The sequence below is a fragment of the Cavia porcellus genome, unplaced genomic scaffold (assembly GCF_034190915.1).
Source record: "Cavia porcellus strain 051 isolate PalLab524CR breed Dunkin Hartley unplaced genomic scaffold, mCavPor4.1 scaffold_5, whole genome shotgun sequence".
Lineage (NCBI taxonomy): Eukaryota > Metazoa > Chordata > Mammalia > Rodentia > Caviidae > Cavia > Cavia porcellus.
This window is the reverse complement of record NW_026947488.1, coordinates 107164726-107183752: the sequence shown is the minus strand read 5'-3', so window position 1 is coordinate 107183752 and position 19027 is coordinate 107164726.

Sequence of the window (19027 nt, the reverse complement as noted above, 5' to 3'; positions counted from 1 at the left end):
CAAAATAAAACTACACCCAGACATATAATAATCACCATCCCAGAAATCCAACACAAAAATAGATTATTAAAAGCTGTCAGAGAGAAAAGACAGATCACTTATAAAGGAAAACCTATCAGAATCACAGCAGACTTCTCATCACAAACAATAAAGTCAAGAAGAGCATGGAGTGAAGTATTCCAGATCCTAAAGCAAAATGATTTCCAACCTAGACTGATATATCCTGCAAAACTATCATTCAAAATAGATGGTGCAATACGATACTTCCATGACAAAGAACAGCTGAAGAACTTCATGAACACCAAACCAACCCTGCAAAAAATATTGAAAGACAGTTTAGATACACAAAGGAAAAAACCACTAAGCAAAGCAAATAATTAAACAGAACCGAAAGATAAAGATGCAACAGCAGAGAGATAACATTCCTACAATTAACCAGCATTTAACAGTAATAACCATTAATGTAAATGGGCTCAATGCACCAATCAAAAGAAACAGACTAGCAGAATGAATCAAGAAACAAAATCCAACCATATGCTGTTTACAGGAAACCCATCTAACCCAGAAAGATACTCACAGACTGAAAGTCAAAGGATGGAAAACAATTCTTCATGCAGCAGGAATCCAAAAAAAGGCAGGAGTAGCCATTCTGTTTGCAGACAACGTGAACTTTAAACCAACAATGACCATAAAGGACAAAGAAGGTCACTACATACTCGTAAGGGGAAAACTCCAAGAGGAAGAGATAACTATCTTAAATATATACGCACCAAACTCCAGAGCACCCAGTTATATAAAACAATTATTAACAGAAATGAAAATTCAAATTATCAGTAACACAATTGTAACAGGAGACCTTAATACACCACTGACACCAAGGGACAGATCAACCAGACAGAAAATGAGCAAAGAAATAACAGAACTGAATCACACCTGTGAACAAATGGGTTTGATAGACATATACAGAATGTTCCACCCAACAACATCAGAATACACATTCTTCTCAGCAGTACATGGATCATTTTCTAAAATAGACCATATATTAGCTCATAGAACATATTTAAACAAGTGCAAAAGAGCTGAAATCATCCTTGCATGTTATTGGATCACAGCGCTCTGAAATTAGAAATTAATGATAAAAGATACTTCAAAAATCCCGCAAACACATGGAAACTAAATAACACACTTGAGTAATCAGTGGGTCCCAGAAGAAATTAAAGAAGAAATTAAAAAAATACTTAAAGAAAATGAAAATGCAGATACAACTTACCGGAATTTGTGGGATGCAATGAAATCTGTCCTCCGAGGAAAATTTATTGCACTGAGTTCCCACATCAGGAAAACAGAATGAATAAAAATAAATAACTTGATGCTACAGCTCAAAAAGCTAGAAAAAGAAGAGCAAGTCAAGCCCAAAGCCAAAAGAAGAGAGGAAATTATAAAAATCAGAGCAGAAATCAATGCAATAGAGATTAAGAAAACAATCCAAAGATTCAACGAATCAAAAAGTTGGTTCTTTGAAAGAATAAATAAAATCGATAAGCCCCTAGCTAACCTTTTTTTAAAAATTTTATTTAAAAGGAAAAAGAGAAAAACACAAAAGAAAACAAAGCGGTGTAAGGGTACACATAATACAGAACTACAAAAAAAAAAAAAAACCAGTAAGAAATCACCTGTTAATAGATTACATATTATCATCTTAGAAATAGTTGCTCAAATCACAGTATCAAGAGTACAGGTTTTCAAAATGGATGTTGATGATCTTCTGTATTTCTATTGGGTCTGTAGTGATTTCACCTTTTTCATTTCTTATTGCATGAATTTGAGCTTTGTCTTCCCTTTTTAATAAGGTTGGTGCTCTGAAATTAGAAATTAGCCAACCTTATTAAAAAATGAAAGAAAAAGCTCAAATTCATGCAATAAGAAATGAAAAAGGTGAAATCACTACAGACCCAATAGAAATACAGAAGATCATCAACACCCATTTTGAAAACCTCTACTCTCAAAAGTTTGATAACACAGAAGAAATAGACAGATTCTTAGAAACATATGAAGTACCAAAGCTAGATCAGAAGGATGTAAAACTGTTGAATAACCCAATCTCTGTTAATGAAATTGAAATATAATTAAGTCCTTACCCATCAAGAAGAGCCCAGGCCCAGATGGATTCACTGCAGAATTCTACAAGAAATACAAAGAAGACCTAATGCCAACACTCCCCAAACTCTTCAATAAAATTGAAAGGGAAGCAATCCTTCCTAAGTCATTCCTGGAAGCAAATATTACTCTAGTACCAAAACCTGAGAAAGACCCAACTAAAAAAGTGAACTATAGACCGATCTCCCTAATGAACACAGATGCAAAAATCCTCAATAAAATATTGGCAAATAGGATGCAGCAAATCATTAAGAAGATTATACACCATGATCAAGTGGGATTCATCCCAGGAATGCAAGGATGGTTCAACATACGCAAATCAATAAATGTAATCCACCATATCAATAAAGCCAAAAATAAGAATCACATGATCATCTCTATAGATGCAGAAAAAGCCTTTGATAAGGTCCAACATTTATTCATGATAAGAACTTTACAGAAAATTGAAATAGATGGTCTTTACCTCAATATAATAAAGGCCAATTATGACAAACCAACAGCCAGTATCATACTAAATGGCCAAAAATTGAAAGCCTTTACTTTAAAATCAGGCACAAGACAAGGATGTCCTTTATCACCACTCCTATTTAATATAGTACTAGAAGTACTAGCCAGAGCAATTAGGCAAGAAAGAGAAATAAAAGGGGTAAAGATAGGAAAAGAAGAAGTTAAATTATCATTGTTTGCAGAAGACATGATACTCTACATAGAAGACCCCCTAAACTCCATTGAAGACTCTTAGATATAATAAATAAATACAGTAATGTGGCTGGATACAAAATCAATACTCAGAAATCAATAGCATTCCTATACATGAACAACAAAATCAGAGAGAGGGAAATAAGAGAAACTGCACTCTTCACATTAGCAAGCAAAAAAATGAAATATTTAGGAATTACTCTTACAAAAGAAGTGAAAGACTTACACAGTGAAAATTATAATACACTGAAAAAGGAAATTGAGGATGATCTCAGAAAATGGAAAGACATCCCTTGCTCATGGATAGGAAGAACAAACATTGTGAAAATGGCCATTCTCCCAAAACTGTTGTACAGATTCAATGCAATCCCAATAGAAATACTGTCAACATACCTTATAGATCTAGAGAAATCACTCACAGATTTCATCTGGAATCAGAAGAGACCTAGAATAGCAAAGGCAATTCTAAGCAGCAAAGACAAAGCAGGAGGCATCACAATACTTGACTTGAAGTTATACTACAAAGCAACAGTAGTATAATCAACATGGTATTGGAATCAAAACAGAGCCGAAGATCAATGGAATAGATTAGAAGATACAACCACAACTACAAACACACTCAACTACCTTATCTTTGATAAAGGAGCCAAGCAGGTTCACTGGAAGAATGACAGTCTATTTAATAAGTGGTGCTGGAAAAACTGGCTCTCCATTTGCCAAAAACTAAAGCTAGACCCATGTCTATCACCATGTACTAAATTAAAATCTAAATGGGTCAAAGATCTGAATATTAAAACAGAAACACTAAATCTATTGGAAGACAAATTGGATTAAAACCTTGAAGACATAGAAGTAGGTAGAGAATTCATGAATAGATCTCAAACCACACGGGAAATACTTCCCAAAATCAATAGCTGGGACCACTTCTTATTAAAAAGTTTCTGCATGTCAAAAGAAATCTCCAGCATGGTAAAAAGAAAACCCACAAACTGGGAAAAGATTTTAGTGAACTCTCTCTCAGACAAGGGAGTCTTGTCTAAAACATATAAAGAATTTTAAAAACTCAGACCCCAAAAATTCAAAGATCCAATCCAAAAATGGGCATCTGAGATGAATACGCACTTCTCAGGTGAAGAAATGCAAATGGCAAATAAATACATGAAAAAATGTTCATCATCATTGGTCATTAGAGAAATGCAAATTAAAACCACACTGAGATACCATCTCACTCCTGAAAGAATGGCCAGGATTAAGAAAACCAACAACAATAAATGCTGGAGAAGCTGTGGGGAAAAAGTAACTCTACTGCACTGTTGGTGGGAGTGTAGATTGGTACAGCCTTTGTGGAGGTCTGTCTGGAGATTTCTCAAAAAGTTGGGATTGGAAATCCCATTTATTCGAGCTATTCCACTTCTAGGCATATTCCCAGAAGAACTGAAAGCATCATGCCACAGTGATATATGTGCACCTATGTTTATAGCAGCACAATTTATAATTGACATATCTTGGAAACAACCCAAGTGTCCATCAACTGAGGAATGGATAAAAAAGCTGTGGTATTTCTATACAATGGAGTATTATTCAGCTATAAAGAAGGATCACATTGAGATATTTATCAATAAATGGGCGCAGCTTGAGACCATACTCATAAGTGAAATAAATCAATCTCGCATGTGTGAATACCGAATAGTTTCCCTAATGTAAGTAATGATTCAAATATATAAAAATATATGGTAATCATGATTCCCCATTATGTGGCCTTGAAGCCTTATAAAGTTTTCACTTATTAATTGGAAAGGCTTTATTCTGGACTTCTTGATATGGAAATATTTGAAGCTATAGTATATGAAGTTTTATTCAAATATTTCAAAGAAAAAGACAGAAAATATGGTAACTACTATTAAGTCGGGTTATTTGGTGGTGAAGCACTAGGTCGCTGAAACAGTCATGCTTTGACCTGTATTGTTATATTGTTATGTCCTGTTTTATCTCAATCTCTCCCTTATTCTTTAAAAAAATTATTTAGTTATTTCTTATGTTTGTTTTAATTAAGGGGAAAATTTTTAAAAATTAGCAGGATATATAATAGTAACTTTATTTGATTTTCTATTAACTTGTTTTGAAGTCTTGTAATACTCCCATGATCTTGTTTTGACTGATTAGACTCTGTTCCATTCTGTATGATAGTATCAAGTTTGAGGGTATAGGCAACTACTTTGAACGTAATAAGATTCACTAAGATGCCCATTCTAGTTTGACTATTGTCTCCTTTGGAAGTCCTGTAATGTTTACAATGCCTATGTTTTATTGGTCTTGTTCTCTACTGTTTTGTTCAACTTTATAATATCTAATGAGATAGACCATTCTTTTTGAGGAAACAAGAGACATCGTTGATAACCATTGTTGATAACCTTGTACTCTGTTTTACATCATGTGCTATGTCTACCTTTGGTTTTGACTGACAACTTTGTTTTGCCATATTTCACTTTATTCTCTCCCCACCCAAAAAAGTAATTAGAACTAAGGAGTAATAAAACCCAAAATGTGTAAATTTTGCTGTAAAAGAGAGGGAAAAAAATAGCTCTAAAGGATACAACAGGAAGTGTGTTTAGGGGTGTTAAATAGCTGACCATATTAATGTTTTTGGTTGGATCATTGAACACAACTGTTTCCAGTCTCACTGTTTGAATGTCCACTTTGTATTCTTTGATACTGTGATTTGAGCAACCATTTCTAAGATGATAATATGTAATCTATTAACGGGTGATTTCTTACTGTTTTTTTTTTTTTGTAGTTCTGTATTACGTGTACCATTACACCACTTTGTTTTGCTTTGTGTTTTTCTCTTTTTCCTTTTAAATAAAATTTTAAAAAAAGAGACCATTTATGTTAATGATTTTAAGTGTTATATATTAGCTTATTTGTGACATGTTATATTTCTGCTGTTGCATCTTTATCTTTCTGTTCTATTTAATTGTCTGCTTTGTTAAGTGGTTTTTTTCTTAAGTGTGTCTAGACTGTCTTTCAGTATTCTTTGCAGGATTGACTTGGTGATCATGAATTTCTTCAGCTGTTCTTTGTCATGAAAGTATCTTATTTCTCCATCAATTTTGAAGGACAGTTTTTCAGGGTACATCAGTCTAGGTTGGAAATCATTTTCCTTTAGGGTCTGAAATACTTCACTCCATGCTCTTCTTGCCTTTATTGTTTGTGTTGAGAAGTCTGCTGTGATTATGATAGGTTTTCCTTTATAGGTGATCTGTCTTTTATCTCTGACAGCTTTTAATATTGTATTCTTTTGTTCGATTTCTAGGATGGTGATTATTATATATCTGGGTGTAGTTTTATTTTGGTTATGGCTATTTGGAGTTCTATATGCCTCATTGATCCTGATATCAGTTTCCAATTTCATGTTTGGGAGGTTTTCAGCAATTAATTCTCTAAATATCCTCTTGACATCCTTTGTATTGTCTCCTTCTTTTTCATTTATCCCTATCAACCTGATGTTGTTTTTCTTTGCATCATCTTGTAGGTGTTGTATTGTTATTTTTTGATTTCTTGTTACTTTTAAAAGATCTTTCCTTTCTTGTTCACTGGCTGCAATCTTGTCTTCGAGGTCTGAAATTCTATCTTCACATTCATTCAGGTGGTTTTTACAACTTCCAATGTTGCTTTTGATTTCCTGTATATCTCTTTGCATTTCCTGTATATCTCTGTTTTATATATTGTTTGTTTCTTATATTGTTCATCCAGAGATACTATCCTTTTGTTTAGTTCATCCAATTTTTTAGCTGTGTCTTCTTTAGATATGTTCAGCATCTCTTTCATTTCTTTTATTATTTCTTCTTTTACCTGATATATTATTTCTAGTTTGAATTCCTTCAAAGCTTCCCAGAACTGCTTCTTTATTTCTGTTACTATTTTTTCAGGTATGTCAGGTATATGGCATGTATTTTCTTCTATGTACATAGCTTCTAGGCTTTCTTGGGGGGATGGGTTGGTGTTTGAGATTGCATTTTGGTCTTTCATTTTGTCATTTCCCTATATTACTGTGTTTCAAGTGTTGTTTCAGAGTTTCCCCTGGTTGTGTTGTAAATTGACTCTTATGTCCTGGGCTCTTGGAACTCCTCTTTTAGTAACTCCCTCCTTGGAAGCAGAGTCCCTGGATTAAAAGAGGCTTGCCAGGCTCCTCTCAGGTAGACCTAAACCTTCCTCAATTTGCAGTTTCAGGGCCAGACCAGAGTCACCTCCACTCAGCTGGATGTGAACCTTCTGGTCCCCAGAGGTGGAAGTATGGGCCTTGGGTGGGAGCAGCAGCAGCAGGGCTGGCCTCCCCTCAGCTGGATATGCACCTTCCGGTCCACAGCGGTGGTAGTTGGGCCCTGGGCAGGAGAGGTGGCAGCAGGGCTGGCCTATGCTCAGCTGGATGTGCTCCTTCCAGTCCCCAGTGGTGGTAGTATGGGCCCTGAGCAGGAGAGGCGGCAGCAGGGCCCACCTCCGCTCCACTGGATGTGCACCTTCCAGTCCCCAGCAGTCCTAGTATGGGCCCCGGGTGAGAGAAGTGGCAGCAGGCCAGCCAATAAGTTTTTAACAACACTATGATGAGACCGGGTCTGCTGGTGTGGCTTGTAATCCTAGGAGTGTGGAAGGCTGAGTCAGGAGCATCAAAAATTCAAGGTGAGCCTCAGCAATTTAGCCATTTATTAAGGCCCTGGCTCAAAACAAGAAAAGTGTTAAAAGGTGAAGACAAATAAGCCAATGCAAAGCTCTGTATTCAAATCCTAGAAATTGAACAACAACAACAACAACAAAAAAAAAAAACTTTGCAATTGACACCAGGAGCGTGAATAAATTTTTACACTCACCTGGCCTTCTGGAGGGGAGTGTGCCCCAAGTAGCTTTAACCTTCCCACCTTTCTTGCAATTTGACTTCAAACAATCATCAAATTACATGAGGGATCAAATAAAAAGAGAATGTGCTTCAAAGACACCAAGCCTCAATCCTAGTGCAGAAGGCATTTGGAGTGATCTTCTGAAGTGCCTGCTGACCACAATTAGAAAAGCAGAGAATTTACTAAGAGTGTTAATGGGATTTTCAGTCCTACTGACTGTGAAAGAAGCTGCAGGCTAGGAAGGTGGCAGACAGCTTAACTAGAGTGACTCCTTCTACAAAGTGTCTGAAGACCAAAGCCAAACATTTTATTGTATGAATACACAACATTGCTACCAATTGCCAACTCAGGATAATATACACCTGTAATCCCAGCACTCTGGGAGGGGGAGGAATGATGAGGAAAGGTTTAAGCCTAGCCTGGGACATTTAGAAAATTAGTGAGACCATGTCTTAAAATTTGTACCAAACCAAAGCTTTTACAAATGTATGAAAATATTGATCTTTAAGAAATCTCAGAGGTCACTGAACAAGGTACATTAATCACTATTGATCTATACTTATTTTATCTTTTTATAGACTTAAAAAGTGTATCTTTATATGATTCTTATTATTATTTCAAAATAAAAATAGTAATACCTTGCTCAAATTTTGGTACTAAATATAAATTGAGGACAGAAACAAAAACCAGAATGATCAAAATCTCTTCATACTGAACTACCCAAATCCTAAGAGGATATATTCAGCAGCATATCTGCAATCATCTAAACAAAAAGCCTTAAAAAATTGAAAGAGTACAAACACCAGGAAGCACATCAATGTCTCCATGATGGTAAACTTATGCTAGGTGTGCTGACTAAAGTACACATGCAAGAGAACCTCCAAAGATTTCTCACTAGAAAGTCTATTTTTGACTTTTCATTTTTTTGCTCTCTTTCTTCTTTCTTTTTTTCTTCAGACAGGATTTTGCTATGCAGTTCAGTCTGGCCTTGATCTTCCCTTGTGGCCCAGGATGACCTAAAACTCACCACAAACTTTCTGCCTCAGCCTTCGGAGTCCTGGAATGACAGGTGTGCAACAACATCCCTGATTGTGTTTTCCTCTTTAAATTTTCTCCAAAACAGAACTCGTCAAAGTTTTTGATATTCTCGAAGTTCATTAGGTTGGTTATACAAAACCAAATCAGAAAGAACTGAAAAGACCCTGAAGGACTTTTAAAATCCTCACCAACATATAACATAATATAACATAACAAACCATAATATAGTATAACATAATAACACAAAACAAAATAAAAAAGGTACCATATAACTCTCCTTAAAATATCTGCTTCCAAAAATACAGCAAGAATTTCTAAGTTATCCATACACCAGCAATATGATGCATTTTCTTTGAAATAAATGTTGGTATCCACTCAAATGCTTGTGTAAGAATGAGTGTGGCAGCATCCTTTTGAAGTCAGACCCAAAAACATAAACAATGGCCATCACAAGATGGGTGACAGGTGCATGTGCTTGGTTCAGCCACATAATAGTGGGTGGTGGCAGCACAGAGAGAGCCCAGCATGGAAACACTGCTTCAAGGAGACCAACCAAAGAGTATTACAACTGAAAAGGCTCAGCACCATCACCTCTAGGAAAGGGAAACTACCCATCAGGGACACAAAGCCCATGGTCTGATTGGCATGGGAGGAAAGGAAGTGACAGCAGCAGCTAGGAGACAAGTTCCCCAGGAGTGATGAACATGTGTCCTTCATCAGTACGGGGTGATGATGTCACCTCCTCTTGTACTCACCACCTGCTGTCCCTGCTCTCAGGAGGTCAGAGTTTGGAGAACTACAGTGTATGGCTGAGTTGAACATCTAAGGATGAATAAATAATCATTCCTAAGCACGTGAGATTAAAACTGGCTATGAATCCTCCTCCCGTGGATATATGGGGTTTATAACATGAGACTTTCACATTGTTTGGTAAAATTATTATGGGTATTCTCCTTCCTAATGAAACTGAAATGAAGCTAACATAAGCCCAGGAAAGGAAGTCATCCTAACATTTGACAAATCTTTAACAGAAGACAATGAGTCTTTCATCCTCTGAGACAATGGACCCTTTGGATGGACATTTGTGTTTGGCACCCAGCCTGACACATCTGAAGCATCTACATGTTTGCTGCATTAAAATATTCAAAGTGCAACAAAGTCTAAAAGTATACTCAGTTTTCTAGCATTCTAACTTGTTGTTTCTAAGGAGGACATAGATTTGTTCCACAACAAAAAGAAAGTTGATATCACAGAGGAAGGCCAAACTGTGGACCCCAGTGCATGACCTCACTTCCTAGGTTCAAACAGAACTCTGAAGGCTCAGGTCACCAGGCACCTTGGTCTGGTGACAGTTGGTCTTTACAGACAGTTGGCTCAAGACAGTGAAGAGGGAGCAGGTTATGCTGCTTTCCGAGGACACGGGACCCCAGCCTCAGGATCCCGCATAGATAGACCATGTGGGAATGGCTGAAAAAATGGTTCACTCATCCCAGAGCCTTCAGGATGATTGCGGGCAAATGCCAAATGACAAGGGCATTAAAGGACAGGGCTCACTGTCCCCAGCCTTCTGGCACCCAGAGTCAGGAGACAGACCAGGACAGGTGTTACTAGATTCAGCCACAAGCCACTCAGACTCACTGAGTCCAGCATAGTAACATTAAGGCCTGACCACCACTGTGAATCCCCCTACACAATTCCTGCCCTAAGTCAAGTGTGACTGGGTCTGACATGCCCTGAGGGCAGATACTCATGGGCAGGTGCAGGTCGGGGGGGATGCAAGCCTGGGCCACTGTCAGGTTCCCACCCAAGACCGGGCTGGCGGAGCAGAAGGGCAGCACCCCTGTTTAATCTACAGTCTCCATATTACTCTTCTGTCTTCCTGGGTAGAAATACGGGACAGAGCTGTCTGTCTTACAGAAATATAAGATTATCTGTGTTCACAAAGAAAAACCTGTGTTGTCTCAGAGCCTCAGAGCCTCTGGCTTCCTGCCAGAAGCTTTGCTCGGCCTCAGCAGAGTGGCATATAGGACACCAGTCTAGAGGCGGTCACAAAGCTATGTGTGCCTTGGCCTTGCAGCAGACTCTGGGACCCACAACAGGTGCTGGCTCAGGCACAAAGTGTGTGTACAGAAAGGACTATAGAGACTCTCAGATGACAGAGAGTATCTTTGGGTCAGTGCTACAGTGTACTTAACTTTGAGAATTTGCATGAAACTCTAGCCAGGGTTATTGACCCTGTGATTATCCATGGAAATTTTAAAAATGTTTTCTAAGGAAAGTAGAAAAAGAAACTGTTATGCACAGCTGTATTTCACTGCAGTACACTGACAGCTCTGAACCCAGCAGACAATGTCATGAGGCTGGTGATACGCACATCACCACCTCAATGAGGCCACAGTTTCTACAAATGCTGGAGATAAAATATGGAAATACTTTAACAACAAAAACAGTTGAAATAAAATATCCTGAATATGCACTAAATATACCAAATATAAACTAGGCGTGGTGGCTCTTGTGTGGAGCACAGTACTTGAGACACTAAGGAAGGAGACTTGTTTGAGACCACTCTAGGTTATAATGTGACCTCAAAGCCAGCCTGAACTTCATAGCAACATGCATCCTCAAAAAGATAAATACATCAAATCTAATGAACATAATAGTGTACTAGTGATGGCCTTGTAACATTAGCATCACTATCATATTTATACTGACCTGTAGTCTACTGGAAAAACTAAGTCACAGCTGACTTCACAATAAAATATCACACCATTTATCAAATGGAGTACACTAGTCAGTATTTGTTGTTCGTAATTGGTATTTGGTGGTGATGGAGCAGTGCTTGCTGCTGCTCTCCACAGAAAAATGACTATTGCTGCAGTAACAGGAATCTGCATGCATCACTGCAATATGTCCTTAACACTTTGGGGAAGAGACCCACTAAAGGAGGCACTGCACTAATGATAATTACTAATTTTAGTCTTTTGAAAACTTTAAAAACTGACTTCAGTAGTAGTTGAACTACTTATCTACATTTCTACCAACAAGATTAAATAGTTCCTTTTCTCCTGTAGGCTTCTACATGTTCTTTAGATCTTATGGTGATTAGTTCTCTCTGCAATGAAATGATGTCCCTATGTGCATTTCTCTATTGTGCAAAGATGCTCAATTGTTCTCCAAGTATTTCTTGGCAATTTGTACATATTCTGAAAAATGTGTGTTCCTTTCACGTTCCTATTGGTTTTACATGTTAGCTGTCAGGGAGTAATAGGCAAACTTTCTCTCATTCTGTAGTTTATTTCTTCATCCTTTTGGTTTGATTTTTTTGTGGCTTCTATGCTTATGCAGGAGGATTAAAATCTTATAAAGTCCTTTTTGCTTGTTTTCTAACCCTATCTTATTTTCTACACAAAACAACAGCAATAGCATTAAGAAAAAATGTTTTTAATACCTCTACATTCAGAACATGGAATGTCTGTCTCTTTCATGTTTCACTATGTTTTATTCCAGTAGAGGCATATTTGAGATTGCTGCACAAATTACCAAAAAAAGTACACTTCCTGAGTAAAGAAAAAATCACAATTTGCAGTTGTGATTCTTTTATCCTATCGTACATTTATATACTTGACCTCAACTTACTTGTTTTCTTAAACTTCCAGAGCAGGCATAAAAACAACTGTTTCACACTCTGCTAAACCATCTAGCAATTGCCTCCCAAAGTCAGCTTCAAAGCAATTATCCCATCTCATTCTCTCCTGATGCTTGAACTAAAGAAATCATCTTTAGCCTAATCTTTATAGGTAACTCCTTACCAATGCAATTATTTAAATACAAAATGATCAAAAATTGCATATTTTTTGTTGTTTTTATAAAATAACAAGAAATATAAAAGTGACAATTCTACTGTATTCAATACAAGAATGAATGGGTTAAATTGACAACTGCCCAAATGATACTCAGGATGGTCACTGCATAAACAAATGTGTTTCCCAAGTGATTTTCTGGGATAACTGCCAGGTGGCCAACTGATAAAAGGACAACTACTGATGTGCAATTGTGAGAATTAAAAAATGTTGATGCTGGGTAAGAAAGGGAGGAGATCCAAAGCATTAAGCTACATCTGTAGAACTTGTAGATATATTTTGAGACAAGGTCACTCTAATTGTGTAGGTTAGACTCAACTTCCCCTTCCAGTAATTTAAGCCCACTGAGGTGCTAGGACTACAAGCATGCATCAACAGGACCAGCAAGATTTACTTTCATGGTAAAATGAGAAAGTGCATGTACTCAGGATATATGTCTTATAGATTCAGTATTCTATTATTAGCTGTAATACAAATTCCAAATATTCCGATTGATGGTAAGCAGAAATGTGCTGCAGGGAATCTGGCCACATGCTGTAGTGCATAGAGGCTGACAATGTACTTCATAGTGTCTTTTACTTTGTGAAGTAAAAGGTTCTTCAGGTACAAAATAGATATAGTTTTAGTGGTGATTACATAAGAGGTGAGTAATTTATTTTCCCAAGGATAATTGAGACTTGGGCAAGCTGTTTTCACTGGATTAGGGGTATTTAATGCAATGTTCACTGGTGTTTTCATGACACCACAGTTTTTAACAATATAATTCCTAAGCAGATTTTGTATTCAACAACACTGCATTAAACACGTTGCAAATTACATGAATGTTAAAATGGAAGTGAAAACTACAGGCCACAGGAAACCAATTGGGACTCATGGCCCAGTGTATGTGTTTAAAGATAAACAGTACACACCACAAACATCATGCACTGGTCCTTATAAATAAAGTCATATGCCATTGTATAAATTCAAAATTCAGTAAAGCAGAACACAATCTGAATCTTAATTTAGCAAATGTACTTTTTACTGTGTTGACAGCTCAAAATTTAGGTTTCCCTTCATGCCATTACTTCAGTATTTTAGGAAAAAACAGTAATAATTACAAAATATATAATGCATTCACAGCATCAAGGAATAAAATAAAGGCATTTGCATGATACATCCAATAACAACATTTTCCCTCAAAACAACTCCATATTTAAGAAAAATTGATTTCAAAGTATGGTTACTCATAAATCATGCCAAATTTTATAATTTCTGGAGATATTGATATATATGTTGTGATGTGCTATTGGAGACAAGTTATGATACTGTCAGTATGGCACAATCAGAAATTCACAGTAGTCTGGTTTACATTTGGTACATGTGGGGAAACCTTACTAGCAAATAAAGATGTAATATAAACATAACAAGTAAAATTATGATGGTTAGAGAAACAAAGGTTTACTTAAATGACAAATATTGGCTCCACTGAGAAACAAAATCAGGCAACATAATTTACGTGGTATGATATCCAGTGATGTTAGGAAATCAGCAGATGTCTTGTCACAACTTGGAAAACATAACATTCATTAATGTACAAGTTATGTGAAAAGAACACAACTTTGACAAAAACACATACTCCAAGCCTCTACAAATGTATATCTTAATGCCAAATATTGCATCAACTTCAGAAACATCATTTATGAAAGAGAAAATGAAGCATGTGCATCAAAAGATTAAAACGCCATGTGAAAATTACAATTCCCAAAAAAATAAGAGACTAGACTAACATCACTCTGAAAAGTGAATGATAGTATTGCTCAATTTTATATCATAATGCTGCAGAATTAGCATTGGGTTTCTTAGTGCATTTCTTCAGAGTATCTGTTCATTACATTATGCATTATATTATTTGTTCAAATAAATAGGTTAGAAATGATTCCCATGTGTGAATCTCTATGTGTATATCTATCCTTTCTGTGTTATGGGGGAAAACAGATCAAAATAATACAACAAAACAAATTCCTATAAAATCATGATATGAAAGAGACATATAAGACCACAATATTAGGTGATATACAGTACTTACTATGCTTTCTCTTGTTATTTTCTATAGAATTGTCCACATCATCAGGGACTACATAATTAAGCTTAACATTATATACCTATTTTTATAAAAACACAACTTTGAAGATGTTGTAGGATGTGAAAGCAGTTAATAATCAAACCTGATGTAGAACCCGTGGCTTCCTGCCAGGACCAGCGAGTCAGGCCAAGGCACAGAATCCCATCCTAGTCTGCAGGAACTCCCTTCCTCACCTGGGGACCAGGTGGTTGCCCACTGGGACCAGTGAGTTGGGACCAGGGAGTCAGAACCAGGGAGTTGGGCCAAGGCACAGAATCCTTTCCCAGTCTGGAGTAACTCTCCTCCTCACCTGGGGATGAGCCCACAGATTCCTGCCAGGACCAGGGAGTAGGGCCGAGGAACAGATTCCAATTCCAGTCTGGGGAAACTCCCTACCTTGCCAGCAAGTTCAGCTGTGGCATGGAATCGTGTCCCAATCTGGGTGAACTCGCTCCCTCACTTGGAACAACACTTGAAGCTTGAAAATACAGCAAAATGACAAAATGAAAGACCAAAATGCAATTTCAAACATCTATCCCATCCCAAAAAAGCCTAGGAGCCACGTGCATAGAAGAAAACAAATTCCACATAACTGAAGTACCTGAAATAATAGTAACTGAAATAAAGAAGCCACTTTGGGAAGCATTAAAGAAATTCAAACTAGAAATAATCTCATAGGTAGAAAAAGATATGTTAAAAGCAATGAAGGAGATTCTGAACATATCTAAAGAAGACACAGTTAAAAAATTGGAGGAACTAAACAAAAGATAGAATCCCTGGATGAACTCTATAAGAAACAAACAATACATAAAGCAGATGCAAAGTGATATACAGAAAATCAAAAACTCCATTGAAAGTTGTAAAAACTGCCTCAATGAATATGAAGATAGAATCTCAGACCTCGAAGACAAGATTGCAGCCAGTGAACAGGAAAGGAAAGATCTTTTAAAAAACACAAGAAATCAGGAAATAACTATTCAACACCTGCAAGATGACGGAAAGCAGAACAACATAAGGTTGATAGGCATAAATGAAAAAGAAGGGGACAACATAAAGGATGTCAACAGGATATTTAGAGAAGTAATAGCTGAAAATTTCCCAAACACGAGATTGGAAACTGATATCAAGATCAATGAAGCATATAGAACTCCAAATAGCCATAACCAAAATAAATCTACACTCAGGCATATAATAATGACCATCCCAGAAATTGAGCAAATAAATAGAATATTAAAAGCTGTCAGAGAGAAGAGACAGATCACCTATAAAGGAAAGCATATCAGAATCACAGCAGACTTCTCAGCACAAACAATAAAGTCAAGAAGAGCATGCAGCAAAGTATTTCAGATGCTAAAGGAAAATGATTTCCAACCTAGACTGATGTACCCTGCAAAAATGTCCTTCAAAATCAATGGAGAAATAAGATACTTCTATGACAAAGAACAGCTGATCATGATCACCAAGCCAACCCTGCAAAGAATACTGAAAGACAGCCTAGATACATTTAGGAAAAAACCACTAAACAAAACAGACAGTTAAAAAGAGCAGAAAGATAAAGATGCAACAGCAGAAAGATAACATGTCAACAATAAACCAATATATAGCAATTCTAACCATTAATGTAAATGGTCTCAATGGACCAATTAGAAGAAACCGACTGGCAGAATGGATTAAGAAACAAAATCCAACCATATGCTGTCTACAAGAAACCTATCTAAACCCAAAAGGATATTCACAGACTGAAAGACAAGGATGGAAAACAATACTTCATGTAACAGGAGCAAAAAAAAAAGAACAAAAAACAAACAAACAGGGGGGTAGCTATTCTGTTTGCAGACAATGTGAACTTCAAGCCAATAATGATCAGAAGGGATAAAGAAGGTCACTACATACTGGTTAGGGGAAAACTCCAAGAGGAAGAGAAAACTATCTTAAATTTATATGCACCAAACTCCAGAGCACCCGGTTATATAAAACAAGAACTAACCAAAATGAAATTAGCATTAACACAATTCTAACAGAAGATCTTAACACACCATTGACAGCAATGGACAGATCAACCAGATAGAAAATGACAAAGAAATAAAAGAACTGAATCGCACCTGTGAACAAATGGACTTAATACACATATACAGAATATTCCACCCAACAACAACAGCATACACATTCTTCTCAGTATTACATGGGTCATTCTCTAAAATAGACCATATATTAATTCACAGAGCATATTTAAATAAATGCAAAAGGGTTGAAATTATCCCTTGCATGCTATCAGACCACACCACTATGAAATTAGAAATTAATGATAAAAGATACTGCAAAAATCCCACAAACACATGGAAACTGAATAACACTCTTGAGGAATCAGTGAGTCACAGAGGAAATTAAAGAAGAAATTAAACAATACCTACAAACAAATGGAAACACAAATACAATGTACCAGAATCTGTATGATGCAATGAAAGCTGTCCTCTGAGGAAAATTTATTGCACGAGTTCCCACCTTAGGAAAACAGAATGAATACAAATAAATAACCTGATGTTATACCTCAAACATCTAGAAAAAGAAGAGCAAGTCAAGCCCAAAGCCAAAAGAAGAGAAGAAATTATAAAAATCAGAGCAGAAATCAATGCAATAGAGACTAAAAAAACAATCCAAAAAAACAATGAATCAAAGACCTGGTTCTTTGAAAGAATAAATAAAATCAAAAAGCCCCTAGCCAACCTTATTTAAAAAATGGAAGAAAAAGTTCAAGTCCATGCAATAAGGAATAAAAGAGATGAAATTACTACAGACCCTATGAAGATAATCAACACCTATTTCGAAAACCTCTACTCTCAAAGCTTTTATAACACAGAAGAAATAGACAGATTCCTAAAGCATATGACGTACCAAAGCTAGGTCATGAAGATGTAAAACTACTGAATAACCCAAATTCTATTAATGAAATCGAAAACGTAATAAAATCGTTACCTACAAAGAAGAGCCCAGGCCCAGACGGTTTCAGTGAAAAATTCTACAAGAAATACAAAGAAGACCTAGCTGGGGGTGGGGGATTTAGCTCACGGCATAAGCGCCTGTCTTGCAAGCAGGCAGTCGTGAGTTCGATCCCTGGTACTGATAAAAATGAAAAAAATAAAAAAGACCTAATGCCAACACTCCTCAAACTCTTCATTGAAATGGAAAGGGAAGCAATCCTTCATAAATTGTTCCTAGAAGCAAATATTACTCTGGTACCAAAACCAGAGGAGGACCCAACTGAAAAGAGAACTACAGACCAATCTCCCTAATGAACAAAGATGCAAAAATCCTCAATAAAATATTGGCAAATAGGATGCATCAAATCAACAAGAAGATCATATACCATGACCAAGTGGGATTCATCCCAGGCATGCAGAGATTGTTTAATATATGTAAATCAATAAATGTAATGCACTATATCAATAGAGCCAAAAGTTATAATAACATGATCATTGCTATAGATGCAGAAAAAGCTTTTGAGAAGGTCCAACATTCATTTATGATAAGAACCTTGCAGAAAATTGGAATAGATGGTCCTTACCTCAATATAATTAAGGCCGGCAATGACAAAACAACAGCCAGTACCATACTAAATGGTCAAAACTTGAAGGCTTTTACTTTAAAATCAGGCACAAGACAAGGATGTCCCTTATCACAGCTCCTATTTAAATACTACTGGAAATACTGGGCAGAGCAATTAGAAAACAGAGAGAAATAAAATACGTAAAGATAGGAAAAGAAGAATTTAAATTATCATTATTTGCAGATGACATGATACCTTATATAGAAGATCCCCAAAGCTCCATTGAAAGACTCCTAGATATAATAAATAAATTCAGTAATGTAGCTGGATACAGAATCAATACTCAAAAATCAATAGCATTCCTATACCCTAACCCTAATCCTAACCCTAACCCTAATCCTAACCCTAACCCTAACCCAAAACTTTTATACAGATGCAATGCAATCCCGATAAAAATAGCATCAACATACCTCATAGAACTTGAGAAATCACCCCTAAAATTCATCTGCAGTGAGAAGAAACCTAGAATAGCAAAGACAGTTAGAGGCAGCAAAAGCAAGGCAGGAGGTACCACAATCCCTGACTTGAAGTTATAATACAAAGCAACTGTAGTAAAATCAACATGGTACTGGAACCAAAACAGAGCCGAAGATCAGTGGAATAGATGAGAAGATACAACCACCACTACAAACACACCCAACTACCTTATCTTTGATAAAGGGGCCAAACATGT